Source organism: Eptesicus fuscus, chromosome 2 (genome assembly GCF_027574615.1).
Source record: "Eptesicus fuscus isolate TK198812 chromosome 2, DD_ASM_mEF_20220401, whole genome shotgun sequence".
NCBI lineage: Eukaryota > Metazoa > Chordata > Mammalia > Chiroptera > Vespertilionidae > Eptesicus > Eptesicus fuscus.
The window spans coordinates 9,756,580-9,775,978 of NC_072474.1; the positions used below are offsets into that span (position 1 = coordinate 9,756,580).

The window sequence follows — 19,399 nt, forward strand, 5'->3', positions numbered from 1 at the left end:
GCAACTCAGGGCATGTGCCCTTGACCAGAATCTAACCTGGGACCCTTCAGTCCTCAGGCCAACACTCTATTGAGCCAAACCAGCTAGGGCAGTCTATTCCTAATGATCCCATTTCCTAGTGGTGCTGCCACCCACATGGCAGTAGAGTATTACAAAGGTAGCAATGAAGAAGTCTTCCTTTTGGCCTGCCACATTCCAGTCTGAGAAATGGCAACTCTATTAGTCAGATGGAGCTAGGTTATTTGGTCGTGATACACATTCCTCCCAATTTTAGCATCTTAAACCTCCCCCCCCCCCAAAAAAAAAAAATAAAACAAAAGCTTCTCTCTTATTCATGCTGCATGTCTCTTGTGGCTTGGCTGCAGTTCTGTTCCATGTCATCTTCACTCCAGGATCCAGGCTAATGGAAAAGCCTTTTCACTTGAAAATTGCCAATTGTGGAAGCAGGAAATGATAGAATGGCAAAGCATGCATTTCTCTGAAAGCTCCTATTTCAAGTGATATATGTCCCTTCCCACAGTTCATTGGTCAAAGCAAGTCATATGCTTCCCTTGCATTCAACAGGGTAAGGATGTTTAATCTTCCCAGAGGAAAGGCAGTACATTTTTGTGAATAGTTACACAATCTACCATAGCATTAAAACTGTTACATTTTTCACAAATGATCTTGGGAGGAATATTTTAAAGCTGAGAGTCAGACATTTTACTCACAGAAAGTTATATCAAAACAATGGTGGGAAAGAAACTCATGCTCAGAAATATGTCTGTACTCTATTGTACAGCAATTTCCCTCAAGTATGGTTATGGGAGCACTGTCATTCCTTACTGCTTGTCTAGGTCTACTACTCTCAATGACTCCTCTTTCGTCCTGGTGTCAGAGTTAACCTCCCAGCCTCCTCCCTGAGCACTGCAGGCCGGCAGTGCCAATACATCTCTGCCAGGGAGGCCACTGGGTCTTGTTGGTCTCTGTCCTTTTGTTCTGACCCAGCTCTCACCATGAACAATGAAGATAAATAACACGGATTTAAAGTAAAATAGTCTATTTGTCACGCAGTATTTTCCTTCTTTCAGGAATTCCTATTTATTAACAGGAGCAACTTTTCCCCTCTCTTTTTTCTTAAAATAATGATAAATATTATTGGTAAGGATAGTTAAAGATTGTCTTACAGGTTACTTAGCTGTGGTTCTCTCAGGACTTGGTGAGTTATTTAGCTTTTCATTTGATGTCTGATAGGTTTTTTACAAGCTCTAAGCTATTCAGACTACATAAGGGAGGTAATAGCATGGAAAATCCAAAATGTAATTTATATTTATAACTTTCAAATGATCTTTGTTTTCAGTTACATTTATGTTCTTAACAAAATTTGATGTTACTAGTGTTAAAATTAGTTTGTCTTCCCAGAGGAGGCTATGTGCTGTTGTGTGTGTAGCAAATTGGTGACTAGACAGTTTTTCCTCAGCCTTCCTTTCTTGTCATTTCTGCTTTTATAATGAATCACTTATATAACCTGTTTAGAACATCCACTGTTATTGTTCACACGAATTTTCTATTCTCCCTCAGCAGAGGTGGATGCTTTAGATTCTTCCTGTGGCAATATCTGCCCCATAAAGAGATCTGTTCTAAACCCTCAAAACCCTGTTCTAGGGCTTGCTGGTTGGCTAAACAAATCTATGTACATGTGACAATGGATTAATACCTTTTTCCTCCAATGTAACATATTTGCCTTCGAGTAAATGTTTTCTGAAGACCTCACCTTCATCCATGTCAGTACAAAAGTGGAAAATTCCACAAAAACCACATGGGGTAGGTAAAATTATTATCTCCATTTTACAGTTGAGAAATATTATAGCCAGGTAAGTTTAAAAATTTCTATATAAATTTAAAAAATGATGGAGCAAAGTATTTGAATTAAATTCTGGTCAACCACAAATCTAATGCTGCTGCCACAATCCTTTTCCCCCTCTCTGCTTTCAGAATTCATACTCAGGACACAGACAGGAAATGTATCTGTAGATATACTTCTTTAAAGAAGGACTTTTCTGGTTCAATGTTCTGTGCTGAGTCCTAGTTTAAGGATCAAACTGTGAGACTTAGATTGGGTGGGAAAAATAATTCAAGATGGAGAACTATATGAAGGAATAAGTCCCAGTCTCATGATTATAATGGTCTTGATGAGAATCATTTATCTTAAAGTAGAAAAATGATGAGAATTAGAGATGACAGAAAAATGTAATCTGTGAGCAGCCTGAGGAAATTCATTGATAGGTGTAGAGTAAGTAATAACACAAGCTATATCAAGAAGTTAAAAAAATCCCGCATTGTGCTCTTAATTGAATAAGATATACCAAAGAAAGAAAGAAGAATGGGGGAAAATGTGACAAAAAGGGGACTCAAGACCCTAGAGTATTATGGGTAGATTTTGGTCATTCTCCCATATTCCCCTTGCTGCCTACTTGCTAGCATATTGCTAGTTTTCAAGCATAAAACTTTCATTAAATTTTCTACAGCCAATAAAATATTTTATGCCTGTTCAAACACTTTCTTGATAGCTATATTTATATAACATATTGAAAAATTATTTAATTTCAGAAAATCTTTCAGTTTTCTTTATCAATCTGTCATTGCTTAAGATAGTAGAACAATGAACATTTATCATTTATTTCCTGCATTTCTAAACATCTTTCAGGACACTGTGTGAAGTATAAATATATTCATTTTTTTTATAATGCATTTTTGTGGTACATTTCAAGCTGCAGTGAGGTTTGACTTCCTAGAATATATCTCTAGCTTTTAGGGTGTACTAAAAAAAAGATGATATAAAGTTTTTAAAATTACTTTCTTTGAAAAGTTCATAAGTACCAACAAAATCATTAACCCTATGATAATATTAATGTAAAAATAGCTTCTTTTTGCTGTGTATATATTTTAAAATGAGATGTTACAATATTATGTGCTCTTTATTCATTTTAATTCTACTGATTTCCATTGGCACATCCAATTGAAGATGTTTATATATTGCAATTAAATATTTTTTCTTGAATAGAAATTCACCTCAAGGACTACTGCAATTAAAATTCTACTTCAAAAAATTTGAGGCATTACAACCATTTCTTGTAAGGTCTGCTATATATTTCATGTCAAATAATGCAAGGTGTAGCCAATTAGTTCTTTACTATTTAAGCAAAGTGGTACTTGATTTAAACATGGTAAACAACATATATAATGGTTTTATTTTCTTTAGCTATGGTTTCATATTATGTGAATATTAGTGGCCTGGTGCATGAAATTCATGCATGGAGGGGTGTCCCTCAGCCCAGCCTGCACCCTCTCCAATCTGGGACTCCTTGGGGGATGTCCCACAGGGATTGGGCCTAAACCAGCAGTCAGACATCCCTCTCACAACCCAGGACTGCTGGCTCCTAACCACTCACCTCCCTGCCTGCCTGATTGCCCCTAACTACTTTGCCTACCTGCCTGCTCGCTTGCAACTGTCCCCCCCTGCCAGCCTGCTCACCCCAACTTCCCCCCACTGCTGGCCTTCTTGCCCCCAACTTCCCCCTGCCCCCTGCCGGCCTGCTCACCCCCAACTACCCACCTCCTGCCAGCCTGATTGCCCTCAATTGCCCCCCACTGCTGGCCTGCTCGCCCCCAACTGCCCCCCCCCCCCGCTGGCCCCCCCCAACTGCCCCCTCCCCCTGGCCTGATCACCCCCAACTGCCCTCCCCTCCTGGCCTGATCACCCCTAACCACTTCTTCCTTAGCCCTGCCACCATGGCTTTCACCAGAAGGATGTCCGGAAGGTCTCTCGGAAGGTCTACCAGTCTAATTAGCATATTACCCTTTTATTAGTATAGATGAAATTGCCTATAATTTATTTTAATACTCAAAAGACTATGAAAATAAAATCTTTAGTTTGGAAAACTCAAAAACAGAGAAAAGGTATCTTTGAAAGATGAAAAGAATACTTAAATTATCCTTATTTACCAGACGAGGAATTAACTCTAAAAAGTGTAGGCAGGAAATTTCTTGAAAGAAAACCAGGCTTTATATTTCAGTTTTTTATCTAAATATTATAAGAAGATTATGTTTGGTGGGTAAAATATCAAAGTGAACATCTACATTGACTAAAGTGGAACTCAGTAAGTTTTCTAAATGTCTTATTCACAGGACATGAGAATAATAATGTAAAACTTACTTAATTTCTTTTAGTGCAACCATTTAGCTCAGACTATGCCCTAAAGCATATACTCACACAACACCAAGAATCACTTATCATGCTTTGTCTGGTAGAAATATAATTTCCACCTCACAGGATAACTTGGTATTTCAACTAATTCCATCTGCTTTTAGTAAAAATCACCTGATATTTAGTAAAAGAAGAAATTAAAAATAAAAGAGACAAAGAAACTTTAAAGGGTGATGACTATATTTACTAATTTGATCATACTCATGGTTTAATGGATATATACATATGTCAAATTTTAGCAAAATTTATACTGTAAATATGTGTAGTTTTTTTGTATGTCAATTATACTTCAATAAATGTGTGAAAAATGAACATATTAGTGGTACAGTAGAAATTTGTGGGCCAGATTTCTTTGTTGCTCATGGGAGTGGAGTTCTTCGGTTACCACTGAGATAAGCATTTTCAGAAGTCCCCATAGGAGAATGAGATGCAGTAAAAGACTTTATTTGCATGAAGACACCCTCCTCAGTTTCCAGTGTCCCATTTCCCTTAAGCTAGTCCTGAAAGAGGGGCAGCTGTGAGGTTAGCAAAGCCAAGAGCAAAGCCAGTGTCCAGAGCTTCCATTCCATGTTGCAGCCAGGTCCAGTTCAGCATTCACGCTAATCAAAGACCATTAGTCCATTGTGTGGAGCCCACATGGCTGTGGGCCACATGGATGAATGTAGGAAAGTATTCCCCCTTCAGCAAGAGTCCCAGGAGGGCCAAGAGCCAAGAACCAAGAGAGAGCACTCTTTTGTTTAGAAGTTTAAATACTCAGGTTATCTGCCATTGCAGTGGCCACACCTTGCTCCCAGGTGTGACTGACAGATAGGTACGAACCTTCCCACATCACTCAGACCTTACTGGGCATGCATCCAAACTGCCTTTGTCCAGTCCCTTCTCCCAGCAATCAGTGGGGAACATACTTGAGAGTGTTAAATTAACAGAGCTGAATAAATGGCATGACTATATTATCTAGTCTTCCCTTTACTCCTTTCCTGTTAAATAATAACCAGATTATTACAACAGCATCATTAGGATAACAATATCCAGTTCATGTAGATATTTATCTTTTTAAAAATTTCACTTTGATTGTTTATATGATTGGGAGACAATTCATGGGTCTTTTGCCTTTCTGTACATCTTATGAGCAGAGACCCTGGCTACCTTTGTTCCAGGGTATCTGTTGACAATTGTAATAGTGAACAGCTTTGGAGAATAGAGATGTGTCTCCCTCTGGGGCAAAGGGCAGGTTTCTTTACTGTCTGGTATGGCAAAGATAATGTTTCCTCTGGGGAAAAGGCAAGACTTGCTTACTGCCTATTATGAAAGATTTGAGTTCCCTAGGCTTGGTTTTTTTTCTGTAAGGCAACCAATGGCATGCACCTTGCTGACATCACCCTTAGAAAGAGTTCTACCTTTCTTACCTCCTTCTGGCTCACACAGCTCAGTAAGGCAGTTTGGTCACTGAATGTGGTTGTCTCCAAAAGGGATCATCTCTTCTCATTTGCTTCCTGGGAAATGGTAAGAATGAAGGGTAATGGGGACAATGTATTAGATCTATTTTGAAAATTAGGGATTTCTCATGACTATTCCTGTATACAATGCTCCTTTCTATCTTCAAACAGCAAGCCCAGGTCAAGTTTTATGATACATGTAAATAGCAGCTCAGACAAAAGGAGATCTAAGGATTTTATTCTGCCACTTGTATTCTCCTATTCAATCAACATAATCCTAGATCATAAGAATAATGACCACTTTGTTGAAAACACTTCTTGCCAAGTTTACCTACTGTAGATGATATAATTCAAAGTGCGGACAGAATGGGTCTCTGCAAATTTTACTTAAAAAATTTTTTTTTCTTTCTTGCATTTGATTATTTTTAACAAAAGATCCAGGAGTGAGCTGTAGACAAAAGGTGAAGGGGGAAGTTATAGCTATGGGAATGGGACATGCTAATTCTGTGGCAGTAGAAGGAAAACAAGTGTCCCGGATGTCGGCAATGGAACACTTTAAGCCCAGAAGGTATGAAGGAGGACACATTAATGATATTTGATTTTCAGAACTATTCTAGGAGACCTTTCTCACAAAGAAAAATTCCCTAGGCAGCTTTCCCAAACTCTTGCAATAGTCTTAACTTTTACTGATTGCTGACTCTGCCATTCTTTTCTAGATGGCTGACCACAATTTTATCACCATTTTTCTTAACCTTATTGAGAAGTCTATCAGAAACATCAGGAGATGGCCCATGAAAAACATCTGTCAATGCTTTCAGATGTTTTTCCCACACCCATAGCATCACTGTCACTCTCTGAGATAGATGAATAATATCCACTTCTTAGTGTGAACAAACAGCACAGCTGAGGCTTACTGCTTCAAGGACTATCTCCCCAAAACAATGACTAGACTCAATTATTCTAATTGAACTAGGAACCTTAAGGTTTACCAGCTGGCAAGGAGGCCATATGAAAATATTATCAATCTCTGCTTTCTGGCTGATGAAGGTGCTTCTTAGGAATCCCCAAAATTATAAATAGCACTTTCCAGGGGAAACATGAGTTTTCAGGATATTAACTTGATCTCCTACCAAAAATAAAGTGATCTATACCTTAGGAATGATCATAAGAGACCTTCAAGTGTTTTATACAATTAGAAAAGATGGTATAAGATTTGTCCCTGATTTTGATGTGATCCCCATGACACCACCTCAACTCTGGAAGGCATTCAGATCAGTCTTAACACCAAAGATGAGAGAGAAACATTGATTGGCTGCCTCCGGCAAGTCCCACACTGGGGATCTATCCTCCAATCTGGCATGTGCCCTGACTGGGAATCAAACCTGTGACCTTCTGGTTCATAGGTCAATACTCAGCCACTGAGCCACACTAGCGGGCAGTCACTGAACTTTTTAAATAATGGCCCAAGAGTAAATATTTTCATCTTTGCAGGCCAAAGCTGACTATAGTGACACATTGGTGGTCCTTGAAACTAACTTGTATCATTTACCGTATTTGTCTTTCCAGACCATTTGCAGTCTGACAGTGATGTGTTTGTTGTTGCTGTTTACCACAAAAGCCACTCAGCAATGAGCTAATGGTTAAAGTATTCTGAACTCTGACTTTGATGTATAAAAATGGCAATAGATAATACATAAATGAATGACCATGATTGTGTCCCAATATTTTAAAAACTGATGGCAGACTGGATTTAGCTGGTAGGTCATAGTTTGCCAGGCCCTGGTATATAGAATGTTCAGCTGGTGTGTCTGGAACCCTAGGAGGTACTGTTAAGGCCATTACAGTAGGTCGTCTTCATCCTGCTGTTTAGTAGGCTTAATTAAATCCTATAGGGCACAAGTTGAACATGTTTGATTCTAGCCTCGTTGGTAAAATTAATCATCATGACTGATAGAGTGTTATACTTCTGGGAACATTTTCCAGAAGCTAAGACAATGTAGAAATGAGAGATGGTTATTATTGCAATATAATTCTCCAAGGGTCTCTTGTATTTTTACAAGCAGAGTCACTAGTTGACTATGATCTGAAATATTTATTTGAGGAGCTCTGTATAGCAAACAGTCTTGGAAGACAGAGATAATATCTGTCATTGGAACAAAGGACAAGCTTGCTTACTGTTCAGTAAAATAAAAACAAAGTCTTCCTCCTGGGGAAAGATCAGGTAGGCTTTTCGTTCCTTATAAAAAATTGGATTCTCTAAATTTAAGGTTCTTTTTCTGTAACAACCCACTGTATATGTAAGCATCACGGGCCCTTTTCTCATTGGCCTTGGGAATTAAGGTTTGGGATGATGGTATGAATACTGATACTCTAGCTATTGATATTGCTGTGAGGAATAAATGGTTTGTCTCTGATAGAAGAGTCTCCTGTCTTTTGTCAGCATTTGTGAAACTAGTGGGCTAACTTGCTAGCTTGCAACTAGAATAAAATCTCAGACTTAGATCTTGACATTAACCATAAACAAACTTAAAAAAAAGATCACATCTAAACTTTATATGAGTTTTTACTCAATAATTTATCACTTGTTTGGTTGATACAGTAGACATTCTTTTAAACGAGCTCTTAAAGAAATAAACTTAAATGTGCCTGACCAGATTCAAAGACTTCTCAATCACAGTAGTTGTGTTTTAATGATGACAAGTGGTAAAAATGCAATATCCAAGATGTGACTAGACAGAAAGAGCAAGGGACAAGAAGGCAGCTGAAGATGAGGTGGGGCTCTGTCACAAACTAATATTTATCATGTGATCTTGAAGAGTTCAGACAACCTGACTAAGCTTTAGGGACATCATTTGCAAAACAAAGGGGTTAAGTTAGATTGTTTCTGTGGTTTTCTAGTGTGAGATTAAATTATTCCCTCTGAGAAGGCTTTTTCCTGAGATAGCTTTTCTTATAGTATAGATTTGAGAGGCCAGAATCTTTACATATTGAAAGAAATTGCTTTTGTCCATATTGTTTTTCAGATCTTTTTCTCCTTTCCAAATAGGTGTCAACCTCAAAGTTTTTTCTGTCAATCTGCAAAATATGGAAAATATAAATTTTTTTTCTTCTTTTTTTGTGTTATAAATTAGGCTTTGTGAAAAGTACTTAGTTGCCATGGTGATACCCACTAGATAAATATAAAGAAAGATGATTCTTTATTTTAAATAAAAATTGTGCATTCATTTAGCATCAGATATGTACCTGATTCATTGTTTTTAGCATCAGATGTAACCTGAGAATAATGCCAAATTTACTATAGTTTCTTCTTAAAAAGACCAATAAATAATGGTGATAAAGGTTTTGAGATATATAATGGAATATGTGAAGATTAAAAAAAAAGATGTTTGTGAATTTAAGGAATTTAAACTGTATAGTGATGGGAAAGTACATAGTGTACACTATCTGAAGTGTTTATTTCAATTCTGATCTTATGTATCTGGCCCAAAACACATCTACAAAAAGATGTATTTTAGTTCTTTCTTTATATAGTCTGCCTTATCTGAATAGATTCCATTTCCTATTTGAAAATATAACTGAATAGAAATCAAGATAATTATAATAGTGTATATAAATTTAGGTTTTAAAATTTATATAAAATTTATTGTATCTGATATTGCCCAAAACAGCATTAAAAGTACTCAATTACAGCCTTGATAATAGTCAAAATTTACTTTTTATTTCTCTTTATGGGGATGAATTAAGTGGACTACTAACCATTAAAGGTCTGATAACAGTATCCTAAACTGATTTTTAAATTTTAGTAAAGAAGAGAAAAAATTTTTAAATATTAATAAGCTGTAATATTTGTAGAAAGAAAAGAATATGATTTAGAAAGAAATCTAAAGTTTGTTCAGCTGTTTTAAGGTTATAACTGAGAAGTGTGATATAATTTTTTAAGTTCACAGAAAGGATTTGGCAAAAGACTATTCAAATGTTCATTGTGGGGCATAGAGTGGGAAACATTTTTACTCCTAATGCTTTGTTCCATGTGGAGGGGTTTCTGCTAGGTTAACATGCCTGTCCTCTCTGCACTCCCTCATAACGGGTAAGCAGTAGGGACGGGCACGTAATAAGAATAGAGCCACAGTTGTTTAATAATTATTCACCTTACTAACTAAAAATAAGTTTTATTACAGAACCTGGGAAACTGGAGGATGAAACAAGGTTGTAAAAAGATAAGATGCCTGGATGGGTCCATTACTCAGAAAAGAAATACATTTTGAGAACAAACGAAGGACAGGGCATGCTTTGATTTGGTTGCTGTGCTCGGACCCTGACCCCCTAGGGGAGTTTGCCTCAGGAACGCTGACCATTTGGTCCCAGGAACGGGCTGAGCTGTTTGTAATATTATAGAAGATTTGACACCTTGTTATCGGACTTGGAGCTCCTGAAGGCTGGAGTGCAGACTCACCCCTCCTCTTTCTGTGTTATATTTGTAGCTTGGAGCTGCATGAAGTTAGTTAGCTTCTCTCTTGCTTGTATATAATCCGCCAACTGGCGAGAGGGGTCAGAGCAGAATTTCCATGGTGACCACCTGCTCTCCCCATACTGCTGGCATTATTGGAATAAATGCTCCTATATGATTCAACCCTGTCTCTTCTTAATTTGGCTCAAGGTAGCCTCAGACCCCATTGTGTCCAGTTTCACAGTGACTTAATCTAATTGGTGAATTTAGAAGGGCAAACTGAACAAATGAAGACTAAACTCTTTTCCCCTTCTCTTTGGGAGTTAGCTGCCCACAGAACGTAGACACACATTCTGGCTTAGTCTCTGCATTGTTTTATGACTGTGACCTCCCATGTCAGAAAGTCTGATGAAATTCAGTGCAATGCGGAACTGGTAAGTAATTTTGTAGTTTAGTCGTAAGGAGCCCAAAAGTTTTCAAATTCAGGTGATATTCTACAATATCAGCTTTGTAATAACAATAAAAGTAATATTTTCATCTTAAGGGTTTGTTACTGCAGCTGAGCTTAGTCTAACATGTATAATAAAATGCATTTGCTTGAATTATCTTTCTTTTTTTTCAATTTTTTATTAAGGTATTATATGTGTACATATCTTACCATTGCCACCCCCCACCCCACTCCCATATATGTCCTCACCCCCCAGAGTTTTGCATCCGTTGGTTATGCTTATATGCATGCATACAAGTCCTTTGATTGATCTTTTATCTCCCCCACCTCTCCCTAACTTTCCCCCTGTAATTTGACAGTCTGTTTGATGCTTTACTGTCTCTGTATCTGTCTTTTTGTTCAAGTTTATAATGTTCTTTGTTATCCATAAATGAGTGAGATCATGTGGTGTTTTTTTTTTTCATTGACTGGCTTATTTCACTTAACATAATGTTCTCCAATTCCATCCAGGTTGAATTATCTTTCTTAAACATCAGTAGTTAAAATAGCTCTGCCTAATGGTATTTAACTTAATTCATCTGTGCAATTCCACTATTTTGTTTAATTTTATTTTTTAAGTTTTAATTTCTGATATATGTCTTCCTGTAGGCACTTGCCTTAATGTGCTTTTGGTAAGGCCTTGAATATGAATGCACCCTTAAAATATAATTCATTGTGTTGTATATATTTTTAACTTTATATAAATGTATATTACATATATATGAAGAGATATGTAAATTTTTCTAATTTTTATATCTTTCACTCAAAATAATGTGGCTATCTTACCTAATAATAGATAAACATGTAAATTGACTGTACCTCCACTATGCCACCAGCCAATCAGGAGTGATATGGATATTAATCCAACAAAGATGGTGGTTAAATTGGCATGCGCAGGTGGGGCGGGCAGCGCCAGGGTCCGCCCGAGGGGTTCCGGTCAATCAGGGCCCAGGGAGGTGGGAAGGGCAGTGCCGGGCTCTTCCCACAAAGTCCTGTTTCATTGGGGGCCTGATGAGGTGGGGCGGGCAGTGCCAGGCCCCGCCTGTGGCGTCCTGGTCTGTCAGGGGCCCGGAGAGACGGGCTGGGCAGCCCCAGGCTCCGCCCCTGGGGTCAGGGTTCATCGGGGGCCTGGGAAGATTGGGAGGGCAGTGCCAGGCCCCGCCTGCAAAGTCAGGTTCCATCGGGGGCCGGCGAGACAGGACGGCGGGCAGTGCGAGGCTTTTTAGGCTGCTGTATGGCATGAGGGAAGGCCCACATTTCCTGCTGTTTCTAGCAACACAATTGTCTATTTATTGTGCCTGTATTCTTCTGCCCCCTTGCAAGGACTCTAAATTCCCTTTGGGGTTGATTTTCAATGATAGCTGTTCATGGGAATTACTTGAGGAGTGTGTGTGTGTGTGTGTGTGTGTGTGTGTGTGTGTGTGTGTGTGTGTAAAATATTCCAAACAACAAGTCTACCCCTTCAGAAATTAGTGTTCCAATTCTGTTCAATTTCCATAGATTCTGATTTTGCTGATTTGGAGAGTATCCAGCCAACAGTAAATTTTAAGTGTCCCTGAATGATTCTAACCTGTGGGTTAGAAGCCACTGCTTATGTTTATGCAAACACAAGAGCCAAATGCCAGGTAAAATACAGAAATCTCAATTGTACAGCTCAATAAATGTTTACCTATGTCTACACCCAGGTAGCCACCATCCAGAATGTTCTGTTGAATCTTTCTCCATTAGCAATAAAGGCAGAACCAGCTACTTATCTTGGAGAGAGGAAAAAGAGAAAACAAAGGAGGATGTGTGGGAATATGTAATAATACCTCAAAACAGTACCTCCCAATAATTTTATTTATCATATTAGAGGCTCTTACTCATCTGTGTTATACTTACCGGCAGTCGGACATCCCTGAGGGGTCCCAGATTGGAGAGGGTACAGGCTGTGCTGAGGGGACCCCCCCGTCCCCCGTGCACAAATTTTGTGCACTGGATCACTAGTGTACATATATCTAGAGATCTGCTTCTCTGCAGAGCACTTGAACTTTGATGGACTTGCTTTAGTAGAGCAGGAAAATGTGTGACAACAGATATACGAGAAAGCAACAAATGCTGGGTAGTGTCCCTGTGAGTGTGCATCTCCATAGGTTTTGCTTATTGTGTATCTTTCATGTGGTGGGCAGAAAACAATTAACTTGCAGGTGAATCTAAACTCAGTTCCAGATGCGAGTAGTTTTGTTTTTGTTTTTTTAAATTTCTTTTCGGTGAAATTGATGGGGAAAAGGGAAGGAAAATAGAAACACTTGAATGAAAAGCAGGAAATAGACACAGTGATAAGCTCTTGGGGTATTGGGAAAGAGCCAGAAACTAAGCTTAAAATATAATCCCCCACCCCACTTAAAGACATTGATTGACACATGAAGGAAACTTCACAGAATATACAAACTTCTTGTAGTACCCATGGGACATGATTTGAGCAATGGCTGACTGATCAGAACTAGAAATAAAATCCTAAGACCTTGAGAGAGAGTGTTCATATTTTAAAATAACTTTTGTTATGTATGTCACATATATTATCACATTTAATACTTTTATAAGGATTCTATGAGAAAGGTACAAATCTTATTCTCATTTTACAGCTGAAGAAGTTGAGGCTATACCATTATGAGAGTCAAGTCCAGGATTTAAAATCAATCTGTTTTTGTCTAAAATCTATGTTTTTTCCAGGACATGATGGTACCTCTCTCTTTAAAGCAGAGAGTTTTCAGAGATTTCTCCTTGCAGTTTGTATATCAGAGCACTGCTGGTGTGCAATTCAGTCATGAACTGAATGGCTTAGAGACAAGGACAGTGAGAAAAGGACAGGTGGATCAGCATCAAGTTGGGGACAATGAACTTTGTACACCTGGCACAAAGTGGGAATGTGATGGCTGTGGAGTAAATGCTTGTTAAATGAACCACAACCAGAACCATACCCATATGCCATGTGTATTTCAGTATGTATTTATGTAGACTACTTGCTCTTAACCAAAGGCAGTTCTTTCCATTGTATGCCGTTATTTTTCCCAAACTAAGAATTTCGTAGACCATTTGAAATCCCACAGTAAACAAACAAACAGGCAATAAGATAATCTTCTTAGGCATCGTGAAGGAGCAATACCTGTACCAGGTATATTCAGCCAACAATTAAAGCCACTAAGCTTCAGCTGAGCAGCTACCACTTATGATATAGGGCCAAAAATGGCTTTTGTATTCCTTTTGATGATCAGGCTTTCCAGTTTCTATGTGAGTAGATACTGGAGTGTGTTCAAAATATCTAACAGCCACAATATTTCTTTCATTTGTTTTTTGTCTATTTTTCTCCCCATCTTTCTTTCTTAATACTCTGATTTCTGTTCCCCCTTTTAGAATTTCTCTTTTATTATTTCAGTAACTAGCAAATTATTGATTTTTTTTTTTTTTTTTTTTTTTTTTTTTTTTTTTACAGAGAGGAAGGGAGAGGGATAGAGAGTTAGAAACATCGATGAGAGAGAAACATCGATCAGCTGCCTCCTGCACACCCCCTACTGGGGATGTGCCCGCAACCAAGGTACATGCCCTTGAACGGAATTGAACCTGGGACCGTTGAGTCCGCAGGCTGACGCTCTATCCACTGAGCCAAACTGGTTAGGGCTCAGTAACTAGCAAATTAGTGATACATTTTACGAAATGCATTACTCAGACTCTATGAGAGGGTTTTAAAAGATACTCCCATTCTATAAAAGGAGAATGATCATTACACAGTGGAACCATTTGGCATGTAAATAGAGTATTTAATCAAATTACATGTTGAATGCTAATACTAGCATGTGCTATATAACTGAAGGGGAGAAAGATTTTAGGTTCGGATATTCTGGATTTTGTCCCTCTGGTGAAAATGTAATGGTTTTTCTTTTTCTAAGTAATTTCAAGACTTTTAACATACATACATATATATATATATGTAATTTCAAGACTTTTAACAGACATATATATATATATATATATATATATATATATATATATATATATATGTAATTTCAAGACTTTTAACAGACTTTTATATATATATACAAAAATAAGCAAAGAACTGTTTGTCCTGTTCTTTTCAAATGGAATAGGAGGCCTAGTGAGACTCTCTCATTGAAAAGTTAAGCTTTACATAAACTGAAATAATGGCTCATATTAGCCAAAACAGAAAGTTCCAGACTTGTGTGTTGCCAATGTTTGTACACTTCAGTGCCAAATACTAGATGTTTAACTTTTAATTGTGTATGAAGTACAGGTTAGGTATGAGATAGTTAATTAATCTCTATTAATTTTTTTCACTTAGGAAGAATGAAGAATGACTTGTATATAATTTACTGGTAAAGTTTTGCATCAAAAGTGAAAAACCTAAATATATTGTTTACCCTCTAATTTTTTTATTGTACTGCTTTTTGATACTTATAGGAACTGAAAGAGGACAAATGGCTAAAAAGTCAGAAAATACACCAAGAACTTCGAAATCAAGTGATGTTGTTCAAAATAGTATCCATGACTTATTATTATTTTTTAAACAAACCCAGAATTACAGAGAAATGTCTGATCATCAGCCATGACAATGTATCAACACAATAATGTTTAAAGGAAAAATATCAGGGAAATACTCAATAGACATTCAATAAATATTTGTTAACTAATTAAAGGAAAACGATTCTTTCATTGCATAGCTACATAAAACTTCCAATTGTTTTAGAAGCTCTGCTAGTAAAACTTAATATCCTCCTGAACAGTTGGTATTATATATGAATGATACCTAATTGGTTGAAATTCATGACCTTTTCCCATTCAATATTTTCTGGGGAAATAAAAGTTCACCCAATTCACAATTCTTCCATACAAGTTGTTTTGGGAGGAGGGTGCTGGTGAGAATGGTAATCTAATCCTTTGGGCATAAAATTCTATGTACCTCATTTAAGATAGTGACAGTGGAGTTAGAGAAAGAGAGAACTATGGATGCAAGAGAATTTAGAGCTGGGATAGATAGGGTTTGGTGCATAGTTGAAAGCGAGTGCCTCAGGGAGACTGCTTAAGTTTCTGGTTTATGTAATTGAATGGATAAATTAGAGACAGAGTACACAGCAGGGAGAAGGTGTAGAATCAGGGAAAAGGAGTTCAGTTCTAAACAAGATGATCCAGTCAACTGACCCATCCACATTTTCTTGTATTCCTTCACATTTATTTGGGAATTATTCTGGCTGAACTTTAATAATTTGTAGCTGTAGCTTTGTAAGTTATTCTTAAGAAATTTGTGTTAATACAATTGTCTTTCTAACTAGATTGTAAGTTACTTGAGGGCAGGCTCCTTTTATTTTTTCTCGTTGATATACTTCTTCCCAGGTATATAGTAAAACCCCAGTACAATAGAAATCAATATTTATAACCAACTTGACATTATTTCTTCATGGGTTATGTGAACCTTTGATGGCAGACATGGTTCACCAACTATCCATCTTTACATTAAAAAAAAGAAAAAAATCTTAAACATAAATTAAAAAACAAACATGGTTTTGAAGGGGTTATTAAGATAAAATATAGTTTAGAAATGTTGATACATTTTAATATTATGCTCTTTTATTTATGTGAATTAAAAATACATTCACTTTTTTTAGTATAGCTGAGGGAGAAGAAATAAAAATTGTAGATAAATCACTCTTTTAAAATGTATTTTGATTTTTATCTCAGTATTTCTTTTTAAAGAATTCTTTCACCTTTGCTATCAAATATGCAACAATTAAAGGTGATAATAGTGCAGGTCAATGCAGTATACTCATATACTTTCATTTTGATTGTATATACTCTTAATAGAAAGCAATATGGCTCTATGTATTAAAACTCTGACAGTGTTTATTAACTTTGATACAAGGGCCCCATTCAAGAATCTAAATGACATAATCAAAATTTTTATTGATGAATTATTTGCAAAGATAGGCACAACCTTATAAATAATAATGAAACCTTTTAAGGACATAAATGTTCAACTAATATGTTCAATAAAGTATTATATTGACTCTACCTTCTCTTCCAGTTCTCATGGTTCCTGTCCACTGTCCATTATGATCACTCTTCTGCAAAACTTCAATAGCTTTGTTTCTCTCCTCTTGCTCTATTTCCCAGCAAAATTTTAGCCCTGGGAAAACTCAGTTCCCAGCTTTCTTTATACCTGTATTGCTGCAACTAAGAAGTATTGGAGAAAAACACACATCTTTTAAATCAGTTCTCACTTTACTGGGCTCTTAAATTCCATTCTCTTGTGCTCAAAAAAAGATTACTTCATACCTGCACACTTTCTCCAATCTTCTCAAAACTTTATTCTCCTTAGGTTTCAGAGGATTATATTGCTGTATACTATATGAAAAAGTATAAAGCTGTTACACAGTAATACCAAATCTAGTATTTATATATTGTGATCCTTTTTTCTTTCATAGGTAATATGAATGACCCCATCTCCTATGAAAGATGAAATCCTCTGTGTGCTCTGCATCTCATCTCTTTTCACCTTTTCTGAGATCTTGCTCAAGAAATTATGTTTCCTCTCCTTTTAACCTTTGCTATCATTTTAAGCTTTCAAACATGTTTTTGAGTCTCTCATTATTTAAAACAAAAAACAAACAAACAAATGATCAATCACATTTTTCCTTGAACTCACCTCTCTTTCTGTAATGTCCTTTATAATCAGGATTCTCAAAAAAGCTGTCTATATATGCTGTCTTCACCACCTCATCCCTTATTCACTCTTATTTGACTTCTGCCCCATCTCTTCCATAATCATCTCCCGCTGAGATTATTGTGAACTCTATCCTGTTAAGTTGTTGATCATTTTCAGTCATCAAAATACCTCATCTCTTGTTGACATGTATGATTTCCTGTCTTTGGAACTTTACTTTTCTTGGCTTCTTTGACACCACCCTATCCTGATTTTGCTCTTACCTTTCTGGCCGTTCCTTTAAAAAATATTTTTGCCTAAAACTTTGTCTCATTTAACTCTTTCAGTTGACACTGCACTTTCTGCTTACTCTTCCTAAAATATCTCACCAGTTCTGAAGACATTAGATAACATTTATTTATTGATGACTTCCAAAATTTAATATTCTACCCAGGTCCTTTTCTGAGGGCCAAACTTCTGTGCACATCCAACTGTCACTGTGACAACTTCATTTTGGTATCTTACAGATAGACTAGATTTATTATCTCCCCTTCAGATTTGTTCCTCCATCAGTGTCTCCCAATTTAGCTAATGAGGCCTTTGCTCAGTTTCTCATGCTGTGAGTTACCCTACACATTAGCCTTTTACTTATCCCCCACATTGATCCTGCTGATTCTATTTTCAAAATATATTTTAATATATCTGTTTCTCTTCTGTCTTGGGCCCAACCAATGATGGTAACCTGAATTACTACAATTGTCCTCTTATTTTCTCTCAGCTTCCACTTTTATCTCCTATAATTCATCATCAGCCTAGCAGCCAAATAAATCTTTTAAAATACAAATCTGATTATATCACTTCAAATGAACCAAACTTCATTTGGTTTTTCACTGCATTTAGGGTAAAACCCATAATCTTTAATATGCCCTGGAAGACTATGAGAGCACCACCTGCCTCTGACTACACCACCAGCCTGATCTGTTGAATTCCCAGTCCCTGCCAGCCTCCACTGACCCATCACCTTGGCCCTTCTGTTCCTCAGACACTCAGGAGCTCTTTTTCAGTTCAAAGACTTCACATACTGTATCCTGTTTTGTTTGCTTGCTTTTCTTTCTTCTCTTCACCAGGCTAGGGCCTACCCATTCACAGGCCTCATCTTAAATTGTGTTTTCTTGAGGAAACCTTTCTTGATTTCTTATATTAGGCTGAACCCCTGTTATTTGCTCTCATAGGACCTTGTGTGTCATAATAAAAATAGCTATCAAAGTATTCATGTATGTAATAATGGTTTAGTGTCTCTCTTTCTCCATGGAGATCATTCAGGAGAGCTTAGCATAAAGCCCAGCAGAAGATAGGTCCTCAATAAAAGTATTTTAAAATGAAGGAATCATTAAATTATTATTATATTTTATAATTAATGATGTAAGGAAATGTTTGTGATACATTCAATGTAAAAACTGGAGGACAAAACAGTATGTAGAATATAATCTCAATTTACAAAAAAGTTATCTATTTATTTGTTTTCATTAGAAAAAGCCAAGAGAAATTTCCTCTACCCTAGATTTTAACACTTTTGGAAGCTTTCTAAGTTTCTAGAATTTTTAATAATTTTTGGATGTAGGGATTACATACAAGTGATTTTTATTCTTTATACTTTTCTGTATTTTCCATATTTTCCCACTGAATCCTCATTACCGTTATCAGAAAAAAGTAAAAGTTACCTTAAAAATTAATTATTTGTACTATACTAAAATGCAGGCTATTTCAAATCTTTCATATTATTTCATTCAGCTTCCTTAAGCCTTTGCAAATTTTCATTTAAAAATACAATGCATCTTACGCCAGTACAAAACTTCTTTGTGTTCAATGATCAGCTGCAAGGAGAGGATATACCAGCTTAAAAATATGATGCCTGTGTATTGCAGAGTTCCAAGGTTTGTCACATTGATCCAACTAGCAGGAAAATTTGTCAGAGTCAGTGAACAAAGACAGTTTGTTCAACTATATTCAGTAAACTGCTCACTGGAATATGACAAAAATCCCTTATCTTTGGGAAATGTATGACACTTATTAATGTAGGTTCTTTGAGAAA

General features: G+C 36.7%; 1 long non-coding RNA gene across 1 annotated transcript; it reads right to left on the bottom strand.

Moving 5' to 3' along the window:
* Nucleotides 1–5,656: 5,656 nt before the first annotated feature.
* LOC129150609 (uncharacterized) lies at nucleotides 5,657–17,079 on the bottom strand. The gene is made up of 4 exons (XR_008557330.1): nucleotides 16,941–17,079; nucleotides 16,678–16,838; nucleotides 12,286–12,370; nucleotides 5,657–5,739 (listed from the first exon to the last, which is right to left on the bottom strand). It is a non-coding gene; the product is annotated as an uncharacterized LOC129150609 (long non-coding RNA).
* Between the last annotated feature and the right edge of the window lie 2,320 nt (nucleotides 17,080–19,399).